We start from the raw sequence: 16479 nt of genomic DNA, 5'->3' as shown, positions 1-16479 counted from the left end.
ATTGAGATGCATCGGGAGGAAAAACTATGCATGATGGTGCACTTGTTCTTGTGGGATTCATGTGGTCTCTAAGTGTTCTAGCACGGTTATTCTCATTATTCTCATTATGAAGTGATTGATTAACTTATTCGGCTACGGTTATTCTCATTATTTTCATTATGAAGTGATTGATTATCTTCTTCGGCCATATTTTCTGAAAATGATGAGGATATCCTACAAAGTCTACCACTTGATGTACGTGACCACACTCTTATGCACGTGAAGGAATAGAATAAAAGGAAAAAGAAAACAAAAGAATAAGAAACAAGAGAAAAGAAACAAAGTTATATACAAGAAAAGTGAAAAGAGAAAATAAAATAAATATTATAATTTATACAAAACTTACCTCCCCCGCAACGGCGCCAAAAACTTGACACGACTAAAAGATTGATGTCTTCTCCCAAGTGCAGGAGTGTCGAAGTAATAAATAACCCGGCAAGACCGGGGTCGAACCACAGAGAGGTTAATTGTACAAATTATAAACGACAATAGTACAATAACAACAATAATAATAATAACAACAACAACAACAACAACAACAACATAGTAGTAGTAGTAGTAGTAGTAGTAGTATTAGTACTAATAATAATAATAATAATAATACTAGTAGTAGTAGTATTAGTATTAGTAGTAGTAATAATAATAATAATAAAGAAAGAGAAGAAGAAGATGATGATGAGAACTTGGAGATGGAAAATTAATGTAAGGATTAAACAATAATAATAACAAATGTCAAGGTTAGAGGTTCCACTAATGGTATGTCAAACAAGTATAGCATAAACTCTTATTATTCAATTGGAAACCACACACAAAGGAGGTTCCAATCAAATTATAGATTGTTAACATGATTCCATTAGTCATCTTATTCGATTAATGCTAGTACTTGTAAATCTCATCAAGCATTCATGATTATAACTTATGTTAACAACAAATCAAGTTCCTTTCATAGCTCAGGTGTCGGTTATACCATACATTATGGGCTATGAAAGTGCCAAGCATTTGTTGTACCAAGTGTTATACAACATAAATCAAGATTAGTCATTTAGCAAGTAAAGTATTAAAGAGTGAACAAGATAACAAATACAAAACATGTTAGTATCAAACATTAAAGTCCATATTAAGTTTACACTATACTTATTCTTACACCATTAGTGTAACCTTTTCACCTTGACATAATTAACTTAGCTAGACATAATGAATGAAAGAAAAATAAATAAACAAAATAAGAACATAAATAAGATAAGAGTTAACAAAGCAAAGGAAAGGAATTGAAAGGCGTAAACTTGATATTAATGAAAGCAAAACATAAGCAATACAAAAAATACAAAGAGAGGAAGCAAGAGCATGATCTTGATCTGGAAACCAAGATGCTTAAATGCATGGCAAATGCCTCCTTTTATAAGCCAAAATTGGGAACTATTGATTTGATGACTAATTGATGAGTGGGTAGCCAACTCTTGACTTGGTGACAATCCTTATCTTCTCTTGTTTGCCCAAAATTTTATTGACAACGTCAAAATTCGAGCCACTTGAAAACATAAAAGTTATAGGAAATTGTCTCAGCTATCTTGTGTAAAAACTTCTATAACACCAGATATGGCCAAAATACTGAACAGTGCTCGGGCTGGAAGACAGCTTCGGGCTTCTTTGTTGTTGCAAGAATTTTGACTTGAAAATGGTCTTTTTAGATCTTGGGCTCCATATGAAAGTTGTAGGCCTATATCTTACCTTTCCATCCATATAAAGTAGACCTAACTCTGAGATCTATAGCTCCAGATATGACCCAATTACCGAATAGTGTTCCGGTGTGGATTGCATCGACATCTCTTTTCTAATTTTGGTCATCTCTTTGCCCTTGCAATTTAAGTTCTTAAAGTGATCAATCAATCATTTTATTTATGTGATAGGCCTGCATTTACAATGAATATTTACCATAAATTAAAGGTATCTTATATTATTAGATATATTATTATAAAGCATGCTTTAGTTAAGGAGTTATTGACACTTCAAGTGCAAAATGATGATACAAAACCATAATAAAAATGCACTTTTAAGTACTAATCAGTTATACCATACATTATGGGCTATGAAAGTGCCAAGCATTTGTTGTACCAAGTGTTATACAATATAAATCAAGATTAGTCATTTAACAAGCAAAGTATTAAAGAGTGAACAAGATAACAAATATAAAAATTGTTAGTATCAAACAGTAAAGTCCATATTAAGTTTATACTATACTTATTCTTACACCATTAGTGTAACCTTTTCACCTTGACATAATAAACTTAGCTAGACATAATGAAAGAAAGAAAAATAGATAAACAAAATAAGAACATAAATAAGATAAAAATTAACTAAGTAAAGGAAAGGAAATGAAAGGTGTAAACTTGATATTAATGAAAGCAAAGCATAAGCAATACAAAAAAAATATAAGAGAGAAAGCAAGAGCATGATCTTGATCTGGACACCAAGATGCCTAAATGCATGGCAAATGCCTTCTTTTATAGGCCAAAATTGAGAACTATTGATTTGATGACTAATTGATGAGTGGGTGGTCAAGTCTTGACTTGGTGACAATCCTTATCTTCTGTTCTCTGTCCAAAATATCATTGATAACGTCAGAACTGGAAGCACTTGAAAAAATGAAAGTTATAGGAAATTGTCTCAGCTTTCTTGTGTAAACAATTGAGGTCGTTTAGACTTCTTTAACTCCAGATATATGTCAAACACTGAACAGTGCTTAAGCTGCAGGACAGATTCAGACTTCTTTGTTTTTGCTACAATGTGGACTTGAAAATGGCTTTTTTAAATCTTGAGCTCCATGAAAGTTGTAGGCCTATGTCTTACCTTTCCATCCATATAAAGTAGATCAAAATCTGAGATCTACAGCTCCAAATATGACCCAATTACCGAACAGTGTTCCGGTTTAGATTGCACCGCCATCTCTTTTCTAAGTTTGGCCATCTCTTTGTCCTTTTAATTTCAATTCTTAAATTCATCAATCAATCCTTTCATTTATGTGATAGACCTGCATTTAAAATGAACATTTATCATAAATTAAAGGTATCTTATATTATTAGATACGTTATTATAAAACATGTTTTAGTTAAGGAGTTATTGATATTTCGAGTGCAAAATGATGAAATAAAACCTTGATAAAAATGCACTTTTAAGTACTAATCACACCCCCCAACCAGCTTATTACTAGTCTATAGTAATCAAAGCGTTAAAATAGAAAAACAATTTGCAAATTCCACAAAGTAAGGTATTCATCATTCAACTTCCATTAATCTATCCAGATAAACAAACTCTCATTAAATTTATATATCTGCTCAATACCTCTTAACAAGATATTCATAAACGTTTCTTTTGTGCTCAATGTATCAACACATAATTATGGGGCTTTTCTTGGAAGAAAACAAAATTTTTGTTCTAATGTTTAAGGTTAACTTCCTTGGGTTGAGATTATTTTTTTGTCTTCTTTTTTTTCTTTTTTTAATATATATACATATAATTTAAAACACCATGCATCTTTAACCCATATAATGAGCTTTCGACTAATGACTCCCAGACCAGTTGGTCTTAGGGCATTAGGTGTTAAGACACCCCTACGAGCTTAGTAACTGGGGTCGCAAATACTGATATGTAGATAGTGCAATGTTTGATTCCCTTAAGCTTTTCTCCCCAACCCATGTAATATATGTAGATAGTGCAATGTTTGATTCCCTTAAGCTTTTCTCCTCAACCCATGTAACAAGCGTTGGGCCAATAGCTCCCAAGTCAGTTGACTTTAGGGTATTAGGTGTTAAAACACCCCTTCGAGCTTAATTGCTTAGGTTAGGGAGGCTACGAAACCAAACTTATCTATATTTTTATTATTATCATTTTTTTTTCTTTTTTCTTTTTGTTTTTCTTTTTTTAATTATATACTATCCCTGAGGCTACGAAACCAAACTTATCTACATTTTTATTATTATCCCTTTCCCTTAGTTGTTACCTTTAACAAAAGAACATAAATAATGTAATAATCCAATATGCAACCCACAATCATATGTTAAAGTGTTTGTGTGTAAATTAAGGTTTAAGAATACATGTTAAATAAGTATATGAGCAAAATTAAGTGATAATAATGCGAGAGTTTGTAAATTTGAATATTTCAAGAAGTATTATGATAGACCTTGTTACGAATGATTACTAAGATGCGTCTCAAGAGTCTTAAAAAGATCTCCTTTACTCTGCCATCATAGTAATAACAATTTTGCACATACTTTATGAAATAGAAAACACAATTAGTTTTTTTTTTTAGCTACTACCCTCCCCCCCAACCAAAACGAGACATTGTCCTCAATGTTCTAAGGTAGAAAGATAGAGTATAGAAGATATCACCTGAAATAACGAACACTGACAAACCTGAAACACACTGAAACAAATATAAGAAACAACAAAACATAATAATAAAACCAAAAGACACAAAGATTCACAAATGAAGGCTCAAATCCAATCTAAGCTTTTTACGGCTTTCCTTAGTTGACCAATTTATGCAACTCATGGAAGGATCAATTACAGGAATGAAATATTGTAGTTGGTCAATCAATTGTTCAGCAGTAGCAGCGGAGATAATGATTTGTCGTGCAGAAGATGTTAGAAATTCTTGTTCCACAGCATGATCAAGAAAACACAACAACTTATCATAATAACCATTAACATATAACAAACCTATGGGTTTATGGTGAATGTGCAGTTGGGCCCAAGAGGAAATATGAAAGATCTCTTCCAATGTGCCTAGACCACCTGGTAAGGCAATGAAGGCATCAATATGGTTAAACATTGCATTCACTTGAGTTTTACTTGGTGCCTCACAAGTACCCATGGTGTTCCAATTTTGAGCATTTTCAGCTAACAAGTCTAAGTACTTCATTGCTTCATCAGGGTCTTTATCTTCAAAAGTTTCATTGCACATCAATTCAACCATTTGCTTATCTCTAGGTGTTAACCCCTCATAGAAATGTGAAACCAATATCCATGTTTCAAAACCATGATGAGGGCAAGTACTAAGCAAGTCTCGATACCTATCCCAACATTGGTAAAATGTTTCTCTTGGTTTTTAAGTGAAAGTGGTAATTTGTCTTTTAAAAGAGTTTGTTCTATGAGATGGAAAAAACTTCTTTAAAAATTGTTGTTGCATTTCATCCCAAGCACGAATGGATCCTGGTCTTAAATTTTGTAGCCATGTTTTAGCTTTATCTTTTAATGGAAAAGGAAAAAGCTTTAATCTGATGGCGTTCATACTACAATTTAAATTATTATATGTGTTGCAGACCTCCTCAAATACCCTTAAATCCAAGTATGGATTTTCCAATTCTAAGCCATGAAAAAAGGTAAAAGTTGAATAATACCTGGTTTAAAATTAAAATGAGATGCATTGGGAGGAAAAACTATGCATGATGGTGCACTTGTTCTTATGGAATTCATGTGGTCTCTAAGTGTTTTAGCACGGTTATTCTCATTATTCTCATTATGAAGTGATTGATTATTTTCTTCAGCCATATTTTTTGAAAATAATGAGGATACCCTACAAAGTCTACCACTTGATGTATGTGACCACACTCTCATGCACGTGTAGGAATAGAATAAAAGAAAAAAGAAAACAAGAGAAAAGAAACAAGAGAAAAGAAACAAAGTTATATACAAGAAAAGTGAAAAGAGAAAATAAAATAAATATTATAATTTATACAAAACTTACCTCCCTAGTAATGACGCCAAAAACTTGACACGACTAAAAGATTAATGTCTTCTCCCAAGTGTAGGAGTGTCGAAATAATAAATAACTCGGCAAGACCGAGGTCGAACCACAGGGAGGTTAATTGTACAAATTATAAATGATAATTATAAACAACAACAATAGTAATCACAACAACAACAATACTAATAGAAATAGTAGTAGTAGTAGTAGTAGTAGTAAAGAAAGAGATGGAGAAGAAGAAAAAGAAGATGAGAACTTTGAGATGGAATATCAATGTAAGGATTAAACAATGATAATAATAAATGTCAAGGTTAGAAGTTCCACAAATGGTATGTCGAACAAGTATAGTATAAACTCTTATTGTTCAATTGGAAACCACACACAAAGGAGGTTCCAATCGGATTATAGATTGTTAACATGATTACATTAGTTATCTTATTCAATTAATGCTAATACTTGTAAATCTCGTCAAGCATTCATGATTATAACTTATGTTAACAACAAATCAAGTTCCTTTCATAGCTTAAGTGTCGGTTATACCATATAGTATGGGCTATGAAAGTGCCAAGCATTTGTTGTACCAAGTATTATACAACATAAATCAAGATTAGTCATTTAACAAGTAAAGTATTAAAGAGTGAACAAGATAACAAATATAAAACATGTTAGTATTAAACATTAAAGTCCATATTAAGTTTATACTATACTTATTCTTACACCATTAGTGTAACCTTTTCACCTTGACATAATAAACTTAGCTAGACATAATGAAAGAAAGAAAAATAGATAAATAAAATAAGAACATAAATAAGATAAAAGTTAACTAAGTAAAGGAAGGAAAATGAAAGGCATAAACTTGATATTAGTAAAAGCAAAGCATAAGCAATACAAAAAAATACAAGAGAGAAAGCAAGAGCATGATCTTGATCTGGACACCAAGATGCCTAAATTCATGGCAAATGTCTCCTTTTATAGGCCAAAATTAGGAACTATTGATTTGATAACTAATTGATGAGTGGGTGACCAACTCTTGACTTGGTGACAATCCTTATCTTCTCTTGTCTGCCTAAAACGTCATTAATAACATGAAAATTGGAGCCACTCGAAAACATGAAAGTTGTAGGAAATTGTCTCAGCTTTCTTGTATAAAAAATTAAGCTCATTTGGACTTCTAGAACTCTAGATATGGGCCAAAAACTAAATAGTGCTCGGGTTGGAAGATAGATTCGGGCTTCTTTGTTGTTGCTACAATTTGGACTTGAAAATGACCTTTTTAGATCTTGGGATCCATATGAAAGTTGTAGGCTTATGTCTTACCTTTCCATCCATATAAAGTAGACTAAAATCTAAGATCTATAGCTCCAAATATGACCCAATTACCGAACAGTATTCCAGTTTGGATTGCACTGACATCTCTTTTCTAAGTTTGGTCATCTCTTTATCCTTTTAATTTCAGTTCTTAAACTCATCAATCAATCTTTTCATTTATGTAATAGGTTTACATTTAAAATGAGCATTTACCACAAATTAAAGATATCTTATATTATTAGATATGTTATTATAAAAGATGTCTTAGTTAAGGAGTGATTGATATTTCAAGTGCAAAATGATGAAATAAAACCTTAATAAAAAAATACTTTTAAGTACTAATCAAAAGTCATGTTTCTATTTATTGCTCTGTCTAAGGTTTAAGAGAAGTCCTTCTCAATAAGAAAACATTAACCTTTATCAGGCTAAAATCTCATTATTCTAAGGCTAAAAAATTAATGTCATATTTCTTTGTACTTTATATCTTTAATATATGACGATATAAGTTACAATGTAATTTTATAACCCTAAATATTAAAGTCTACATTTAATTACCGAAATGTTATTTTTGTTAATTCATCTAATTTAATACCAAGAGTATGCATTACATTATATAATTCATATCCCAACTATTAACAACATAAATTAATTTTTGTGGTGTTTTTCAAATTTCAGCTAAATTCTAATAGATAATCATAAATTGATTATGATATCCATTTATGTATTTTTTTTAAATATGATAAAAATATAATTTTTTTTAATAAGATATATATGAAAAATTTTAAAGTTTGGTTATATGGAAGGAAACAAAATTATATTTTTATATTTTTGAAATAAGGTATTTTTTTTAATTTGTTCGAGATTTTGGAGGAAATTGGATATTCTTAATATAAAATTAGTATCTTACCGTATAATTTTATAATTAATATTAAGTGAAATTATTGAAAAAAAAATGAAGAACCATAAATAATTTTAAAACACTCCTTGAATTTTTTCAAAAAAATAAAAAATTATTTAGAACCTGCTTGGCTAAACACGATAATGAGGGCAAATCAATATTAAAAAGGGTACAAAATGATATGTTTTTTTAGCGCAGCCTTCTCTAAATATAAAAAATATCTTAAGATTTTATTTGACAAACATATTTTAAGAGCATAAAATGACATGCTTTTAAGATTGATAAAAAATATTAAATTATAAAATTAAATTCAATTACACTATTTAAAATAAAGGTGAAAATGAATTAAAAGAAATTGAGTTCTGTGTCTCCCATCAAGAACTCTTATTGAATTAATAACCTGATGAAGCTGGTCTTCTGCAATTTCTTAGCAGTTCCATGACCACACTCATCAACAGCTACTGTTGACCACATGTATATGGCCATGGCCACAAGCCTCTGTAGGCAAAGTTAGGGAGGACTAGTGAAAGACATCTTCTCTTGACAAACAGCCCTGAGGATCACAACATTTCTCTACCAAACTCAAATTCGTTCAGTATATGCTTACAAGCAAAAGAGAGCAGTAGCAGTAGCTATTTCATTCCGCTGAGTTTATCTGGGAGTATAATTGTAGTTAGTTGTTAAAATAATTTTTATTTAAAAATATATTAAAATAATATTTTTATTTTTTAAAATTATTTTTGATATAAATATATTAAAATAATTTAAAAACACTAAAAATATATTAATTTAAAAAAATAAATAAAAATTTAAATGTTTTTAAATATATTTTTAAAATACAAAAATAAACGATTACTTATCATTATGTGTAATCATATTTATTCCATCACTTATTCATATATCCACTTTGATACTTAAATATAATACTGCTAAGCTGATGCAAATATAACAAACTAAACTTCATGGCCGAAATCTAATGTCAACAAATATTATAATAAATCCTTTTACAAATTTTCATTTCAAATTGATCATACTATCTCAAAATAAAGAAACTTCAGGCAATCAATTTCTTACACATCAATCAAGCCAGCCAGCCTGCCAACAGCTTCTCTATAATCAATTATGTGTCCCCTTTTTAAATTACCATACCAGTCCTCTTCCTTAATTACAGACACAATTTTCTCCTCTTTTACTGGAAAAAAAAAAACACTTATACAATAATCAATAATCTTAAAACAAAACTTTGTAATCCCAAAAAGATAAAAACAATCGCTATTTATTAAAACAAACCTGCACCAGAAATTACTCCACAAGGTGTCACAATATGCCTACTAATATCAATTAGAATTTAATTTCTTGAATATGTTTTTGGTTATTCTTAAGAGTGAAATTTCATTTAGGATTTAAGTAAATATCTTTTTTAAAAAATCCAAATACTTAAATTGATTTAACCTCATAAATTTAATTTAATTCATATGGTTCTAACCAGTGTTATAAATTAAACATGATTAAACTAAAATTCAAGAAAAAAATATTTTTTTAGTTCTCGTACCATTTTGCATCTAAATAAACAAATTCACAATCTAAAAACACTCCAAATTTTGTAAAAAAATCAAAATCAAATAAAAAAAATATCATGAATCTCAATCAAAATTACCTCAATAAAACTCCTTTAATTAAGAGTAACCTAATAAAATCAATATTGACTTTTTTGTCATTGAGATTTGGTTAATCCATTTTTTTTTATTTCCCATCAACTTTTTCTTTTATTTTTAAAACTCATGGGCTGAAATGTAAAAGAATAAATTATAGGGATGAACATTAAATTCTAAAACTAAAGGGGCCAAAATGAGTAAATGGATAATTTTTGGATGAAAAAATGTTTTTTTGCATGAATGAATTTGAAGAAAGCCCCAATTTTATTTTATTTTCTATCTTGGTTCTTTTATAACATAAATTTAAATTATATTTCATCAAATTGGCCTCAATTTCAAATGTTAAACTTCACACAAATCTGGAATTGCAAATAATATGCGTAAAGTTCAACAATGAAAATGAAAAATTGAAAAATAGTAATGTTCATTTAGTGAGTAGATAGTTAAGTTCAACATCCATATTTCTTTTGCTTCTTTTTTTTTTAATATTAACAAGTTGTTTAAACATGCTCCATTGATTGATCCAAGTGGCATATATTTTCTTTATTTTGTAGTAAATCGATAAAACCATATCACGGTGATATATATATATATGATTTTCTTTTTAGGGTCATGAAAATGAAGTGAAAAGTGTGTCTTGGAATGCATCTGGTTCGTTCCTTGCAACGTGTAGTCGGGATAAGACTGTTTGGATTTGGGAAGTGATGCCTGGAATGAATTAGAGTTTGCTTCGGTTTTGCGAGGACATACACAAGATGTTAAAAGGGTTAAATGGCATCCAACTACGGTTGTTTTGTTTTCTTGTAGTTATAATAATACTGTTAAGGTACTTTTTTATGGGTAAAATTGGTCGTCTCTGCCTTTTCTTTTTCTTTCTTTGTGAAAAGCTGACTCCAAAATTTCCATTCCTGGTTTCAAAACAATTTAAATATATGAGATCAACTTTATAATTTTCGTAGAAATACAGGTTTGGGCTGAGGATGGCGCTGGTGATTTGCATTGTTTTCAAACCTTAGGTGAATCTAACAAGTACTCTCTCTCTTCCCTTCCTTCTTTCCTTCCTTCCTTCCTCCCCCATCCCTTCCTTTGCTTTTATGCTACTCTTGTGGGCGCGCTGTTCTTTTGCATTAGACCATTATGCAAGCTAGCTGCTATATTTAGGTTTTACATAGACTTTAGTTAGTTAATGTTATTTGTTGGCTTATTGATAACTCCCTTTGCAATACGACGAGCTAATCTAATTAAACAAGGGTTGTTTTCTACTCAGTGGTCACTTTTCTACTCTCTGGGCATTTTCTTTTAACGCTGAAGGAGACAGAATGGTTACTTGTAGGTATGTACAGCTTTTTCCTAAGTTTGATGATCATTTTGTTGGGGTGATTTTTATTTTTAAGGTATCTAGAAACAAAAACTGAGTTGTTCTGGCAAGCAATTGAATGGATTTTGGGTTGAGTTTGCAGTGATGATCTTGCCCTAAAAATATGGGAAACAGATGTTGGGAGGATGGTGCTGGGTGATGACCACGCGCCTTGGTGAGAAGCATCATGCTCTTTATGCTTATTCGGTCTTCTACTTTTCATTTCTTACATCTTATAGTGCACCTTCACTATTAAAATTCAAATAAAGAAATGACTTCAAATTAGTGTGAATGACTTGTGATAAAAAAATATTTGATATTATGGATTGAAATTATGTTGGTCCTAAGTAGGAGGCCACTTGATAATCTGTGTATTTTTGCAAATGACACTAGAATTATTGTGGCAGAGAATGAAGAAAAACAATGGGAATTAGTTTTTATTTATTTATTAGTTTTAATATTATGTAATTATTCTAGATTTTAATATTTAGGAATGTTAGTAGTTAAATTAGGATTTTAGTTTCCTTATTGAAGTAAGATTTATTGGCTTTTATTTGGTTTGGTTTGGTGTATTTTAATAAGTACTTAAACATTAGTTATTTTGGTCTTTGAATTATTGACTAAAACTTTGAGTTTATACAATATTGAGCGTGTATCCTCTTGTTTTACTTTCAAGATTGATTGTCTTTTTTAATTTGGTCCCTTCAAGATAGTGTGTGTCTCTCTTGTTGGTGATTTTTGGTTACTATTCTACTTTAATTCTTTGGTTTTGGTGATTTTTTCTTCTCCTTTCCTAGATCAATTTGGTGCCGACCTGGAAATTTGTGTGTTTCTCGTCTCTTTTTCTTCCCACAATTAATTTGCCAATTCGGCCGATACCAAATCTAGGGTTTTGGTTTTTTCATACCAAAAGGAAGTCTACTAAAGGAACAGAAAATAAGACAAATCAAACAGAATTATTGGTAGTACCACAGATTCCCAAAGTCAAATGTATGTGATAATCCAGCAAAATTCCACCCACGCTAACTTTATCTTGCTGTGCTAGTTGGGAATTCTATTTGTTTCCAGAATTTGTGCCAACATCTGTATGGTTGGTGGATTTCTTTTCTTTAGGCTTTGTGATAAGCTATTCCTATATGCTACTTTATTGATATGATTTATAATGGTTTGATGAACAAGAATGTATGCTTCTCTTGCTTATGATTTATGATTTATAGAGAATATAATTCCGATAGGAGAAGTATAGTTCTTCAGGAATAAAGAAGTGAGATAAGCTTTGTCTTGTTTGTTTAGGTTCTCCCATAAATTGAAATGGATGTATTACATGAAACATTTTGGAGAATATATTTATGTTTGAGGAATTGGCTGTTTTTCAATTCAATATGTGAAACATTTTTTTTCATCTTTATTTGAACTTAATTACACTTGTGGTTATGAAAATTGTTGTAAGATGGATATTTCACTCACAGATATTGTTACTACCATCTATCCTCCAAAACCAAAAGTCAGATTGTCAGAACATGCAATTTATCAACCTCCATTGATTAGCAACATCGAGGTCACCAAAATCACTAGCACTGTTAATTCTTTACAAACCCAAATCCAAACCATGCAAATTTGCAATCTAATCATACAAAATTCAATAATGCATTTGATCAATTCAAAATAGAAGTTGAGCGTTTTAAACAACCAGTGTAGAACAAGTTGATGAATGCATTGAAGAAGACATTGGAGAAACTTGTTAGAGGGAATTTTGATTGTGCAAACACAAGATGAGCACGACATTACAGATTAAGAAGTTCGAACAATGAATATAGTATAAGATTTTGAAGTGCCATGAGTAAAGATTCTATCAATGAAGAGCTCAAAGATGAGGTTGATCAAATTGACTTTAATGTTCCTTCTAAATTCAATATTATAGCCGAGTAGACTATCTTATTGCTAATATTGCTTATCGAATGCAAAAAATAATTTTCAGGGAGTGCTTGCAACTTCATGGAGTTTTTGCTATTTCAACACTTTAGAACTCGAGGTTGAGTTTTTTTCCAACTAAGAGAGAATGATGGAGAATGAAGTACTACAATGGAAATTGGTTTTTAATTGATTAGGAGTTTTAATATTGTGTGATTATTCTACCTTTTATTTTTAGAAATATTAGTATTTATTATTTCAGTTGTTAAATTAGGATTTTTTTTATTGATCTAAGACTTGTTAGATTTTTCAATTTTATTTGGTTTGATGCATATACATAAGCACCCAGCCATTGGTTATTTTGGTCCTTGAATTATTAATTGAAATTAAAACTTTGAGTTTTTGCAAGATTGAGCGTCTCTTGTTTTGCTTTCAAGATTGTGTTTGTCTCTCTTGATTTGTTTTCTTAAAGATTGAGTCTCTCTTGTTGGTGATTTTGTTTCTATTCTATATCGATTCTTTTGTTTTGGTGTTTGAGCTCACTTTTCCTGCATCATATTATCAATGTGCTTTATTTGAATAATTCAGGAAAGAAAGATTTGATTATGATGCTCTTACACCCCAATTTGATGTGAGATTTATGTGGCATAAGATGCAATTTGATGTGAGATTTATGTGGCATAAGATAATTATAGCATCCCATCCCTAACCTGTTGTCCACCTTTTATTTTGGATGCCCAAAATGTTTATCCACATCCATTAACAAATCATATTTATGAGTTTATCAAAGTTTATTTAGTTATGATAGTTTAAAAAAAAAAAGAAGAAAGAATAACAATGGATTTGGGATTCACACCCCAAAGGTATCAATTACCGTTTCATTTGTATTTGGTATAGTGAAATTATAGGCCATTTTCAAATTATGCAGGGTGCTTGCCCACACACAAAACAATACTTGTTGGCAACATGGTTTCTTTTTCAGGAATCATCTTTGCACACTCTCATGTTATCATATGATCGAACGATCTTTTCAGTTGATTGGTCAAGGTAGCAACCCTTTAATTTAATTGAACAAAATATCATGTCTTCTTCATTGTTTTACGTTGTTTCTGGCTGTTCCCTTTCTTTATTAACTTATCATTGGGTGCTCTTGTGGATGATATGGGTAACATATACTTTTTCTGGGTTACTCTTTCAGTATTGGTTCTTTCTAAATTCTGTGTTTTTGCACCCCTTAATTTTTGAACAGGGAAGGTATTATAGCAAGTGGAGCAGCTGATGATGCTCTACGGTTTTTTCTGGAGGAAAAAGATGGTTTGGTATTAATAATTTATACCCTCACTTTATTATATCTTACTAATTTAACATACCAGGGAAGTTGCTCTGTTATTTGCATTGCATCGAAATAACAAAAACCCCTTAAATTGTTTTTGCAGCATGTTAAGTATGTAGACATAAACAACATTACCATGTATGAATAGCTGCTAAGTTCTCTCTTTCACAAGTTAGCTACATACCTGCCTTTTGGGATGAAAACTGCTTGTTTATTTACTCAGAATAAAAGTGCTTGAGGACATGGTTTTTGGAGTTCAATATATTTTTCACTCTCGAAGTCTCAATGGATCCCCCCTTCCTTATCTGCCTCTTACCTTTCTTTGTTATTCCTGACAATGAACTTCATGGAATGGTGGTAGTTTAAATTAAGCAACTGTTTTTCATTAGGTTTTTTTCTTTCTTTTCCTCAGTTCAGTTTTCACATCTTAGATAAATTATTTAGAAGTTCAATGGTTTGATTCTCTCGATTTATTCTTGCTTTTTTGGCTTCCTGTTTCAATAATCTTTGTCCAGTATAGTGGCATGGAAAGAATTATCCTAAAAACTCAAAAGTTGGATTGGATATTTAAAGAAAGGAAAGAACTAATATTATTGCTCTGAGTGGGGGGGGGGGGGGGGGGGATGAAACTAACCACCTTTGTCCTGAAAACAGTTTTAGTGCAAATCGCTGTTGGGGCGCTTTTGTCCTGAAAAGTGGACATTTTGCTAACATTGCTAAAGAGTGCAACTTGTGATCCCCTGTGTGCGAGCAACAAACACATTCTTACTCAACTTGGTTTTCTTGTGAATTTCTTATACTTTACCTTTTTTGTAATCTTATTTTCATAAAATTAGTTATAGATTTTACTTAGTTCTGCTATCTCAAGAATGCCAAATTTCAGGTTGATTGCAAAAGCTATAAGCTAATCACCTAAGTAACCTTTTGAAATAAATTATCACAACATAGATGGAAACACTTGTATCTGATTTTGATTTGAAATTGGTCTGATGAGGTAATGCGACCTTGTGAAACATTTATGGATGCTCATAAATGGAGGATGCCTTACTCTTGGCTTGATATATTGATTAGTGAATTAGGAAAAGAAGGATTAAGTGAGACTATTGTGTGTTTGTTACAGGTTGACAGTCCTTCATATAAACTGTTGCTGAAAAGAGAGAAGGCTCACAATATAGACATAAACTCAGTGCAAAGGGGCCCTGGGGTAAGCTTTCTTTTGGAAGTGTTGAGATTACACACTCAACAATTTTTTTATAGTGTATTTGATGTTTGTGTTTGTGCTGAAATGAATGCTTAAATTAAGTATATTAGGATCTGGTGGGAGGAGAAGGAGGGGGGTTGGTTGTAGATTCTCGGGTTCCACGATGATAGAGTGATGCTTGCCATTCAAGTGTCTTTGTAAACCAAATATATATTTCCCTGCTTGCCCTGATGATACTTATCTTGAAACAATTATACGACTATCTACTGCACATCAACAGTAATAATAAAAAAAACATGTGCTGACACTTGAAACTTCTGGTCTCTCACCATTCACCCTGCTAAAACTAGCGCAATATTGGTTAAAATGGTTTTATATCATTTAGCTGTACTGAAAAGATGAAAAGCTCGAGCTCACATCTTGAAAAGGCTAAAAAAGGGTGAGGAAACCACCTATCTTAGAGCCTATAGTGCCCTTTATTTGGTTTCTCATTTTCAGACTTTTTGTGCTGGGGGCGGGGAATTGATGCTTAGTATTGAAATCATGATTGTATTTGTATTGTGTTTCTGTGTATGATTGTATTTGTATTTGATTGTTGATTCTTGCCAGGAAACCCGGCTACTTGCTTCCACAAGTGATGATGGAAAAATAAAGATACGGGAACTGGCAACCCTAACCTGATACAACTTTTTGATAGTGATGGTTATGATTTCATGAAGCACCAGACCCAACCTGTGGGATCTTGAAATTGATACATGTTTTAGATATAAATCTCTTGTTAATCTCCTCTTATAAGTTGATCAGTGTAGTGGATGGAGCTGGGTTGACATGACGTTTCTCTACAATGGAAGCCGGAAGTTTTCCATATTAAATAAAGCATATGTATTTTTATTCTTAGTGTATTATTTGACTGGTCAAATTGGAGCGAGACTGTATATAGTCTGCCGGAACTAAATTGGGAGCAGAAATAGAATTATCAGAGATTGTAATTTGGATATGAATGTTGTCTTTTTGCGTTCTTTTTTCACCTGATC

General features: G+C 31.2%; 1 long non-coding RNA gene and 1 pseudogene across 1 annotated transcript; one reads left to right on the top strand and one right to left on the bottom strand.

Annotated features, from left to right (window-relative positions):
• Positions 1 to 10251: 10251 nt before the first annotated feature.
• LOC105114592 (probable cytosolic iron-sulfur protein assembly protein CIAO1 homolog) lies at positions 10252 to 16443 on the top strand (annotated as a pseudogene).
• LOC105114587 (uncharacterized) lies at positions 11223 to 13886 on the bottom strand. Its single transcript, XR_840169.1, has 2 exons — positions 13587 to 13886; positions 11223 to 13553 (listed from the first exon to the last, which is right to left on the bottom strand). It is a non-coding gene; the product is annotated as an uncharacterized LOC105114587 (long non-coding RNA).
• Positions 16444 to 16479: the final 36 nt, after the last annotated feature.

Source organism: Populus euphratica, unplaced genomic scaffold (assembly GCF_000495115.2).
Source record: "Populus euphratica unplaced genomic scaffold, PopEup_1.0 scaffold542.1, whole genome shotgun sequence".
In the NCBI taxonomy this organism is placed as follows: domain Eukaryota; kingdom Viridiplantae; phylum Streptophyta; class Magnoliopsida; order Malpighiales; family Salicaceae; genus Populus; species Populus euphratica.
Note: the sequence above shows the minus strand (reverse complement) of the source record. Positions and strands in the feature narration are given on the sequence as shown.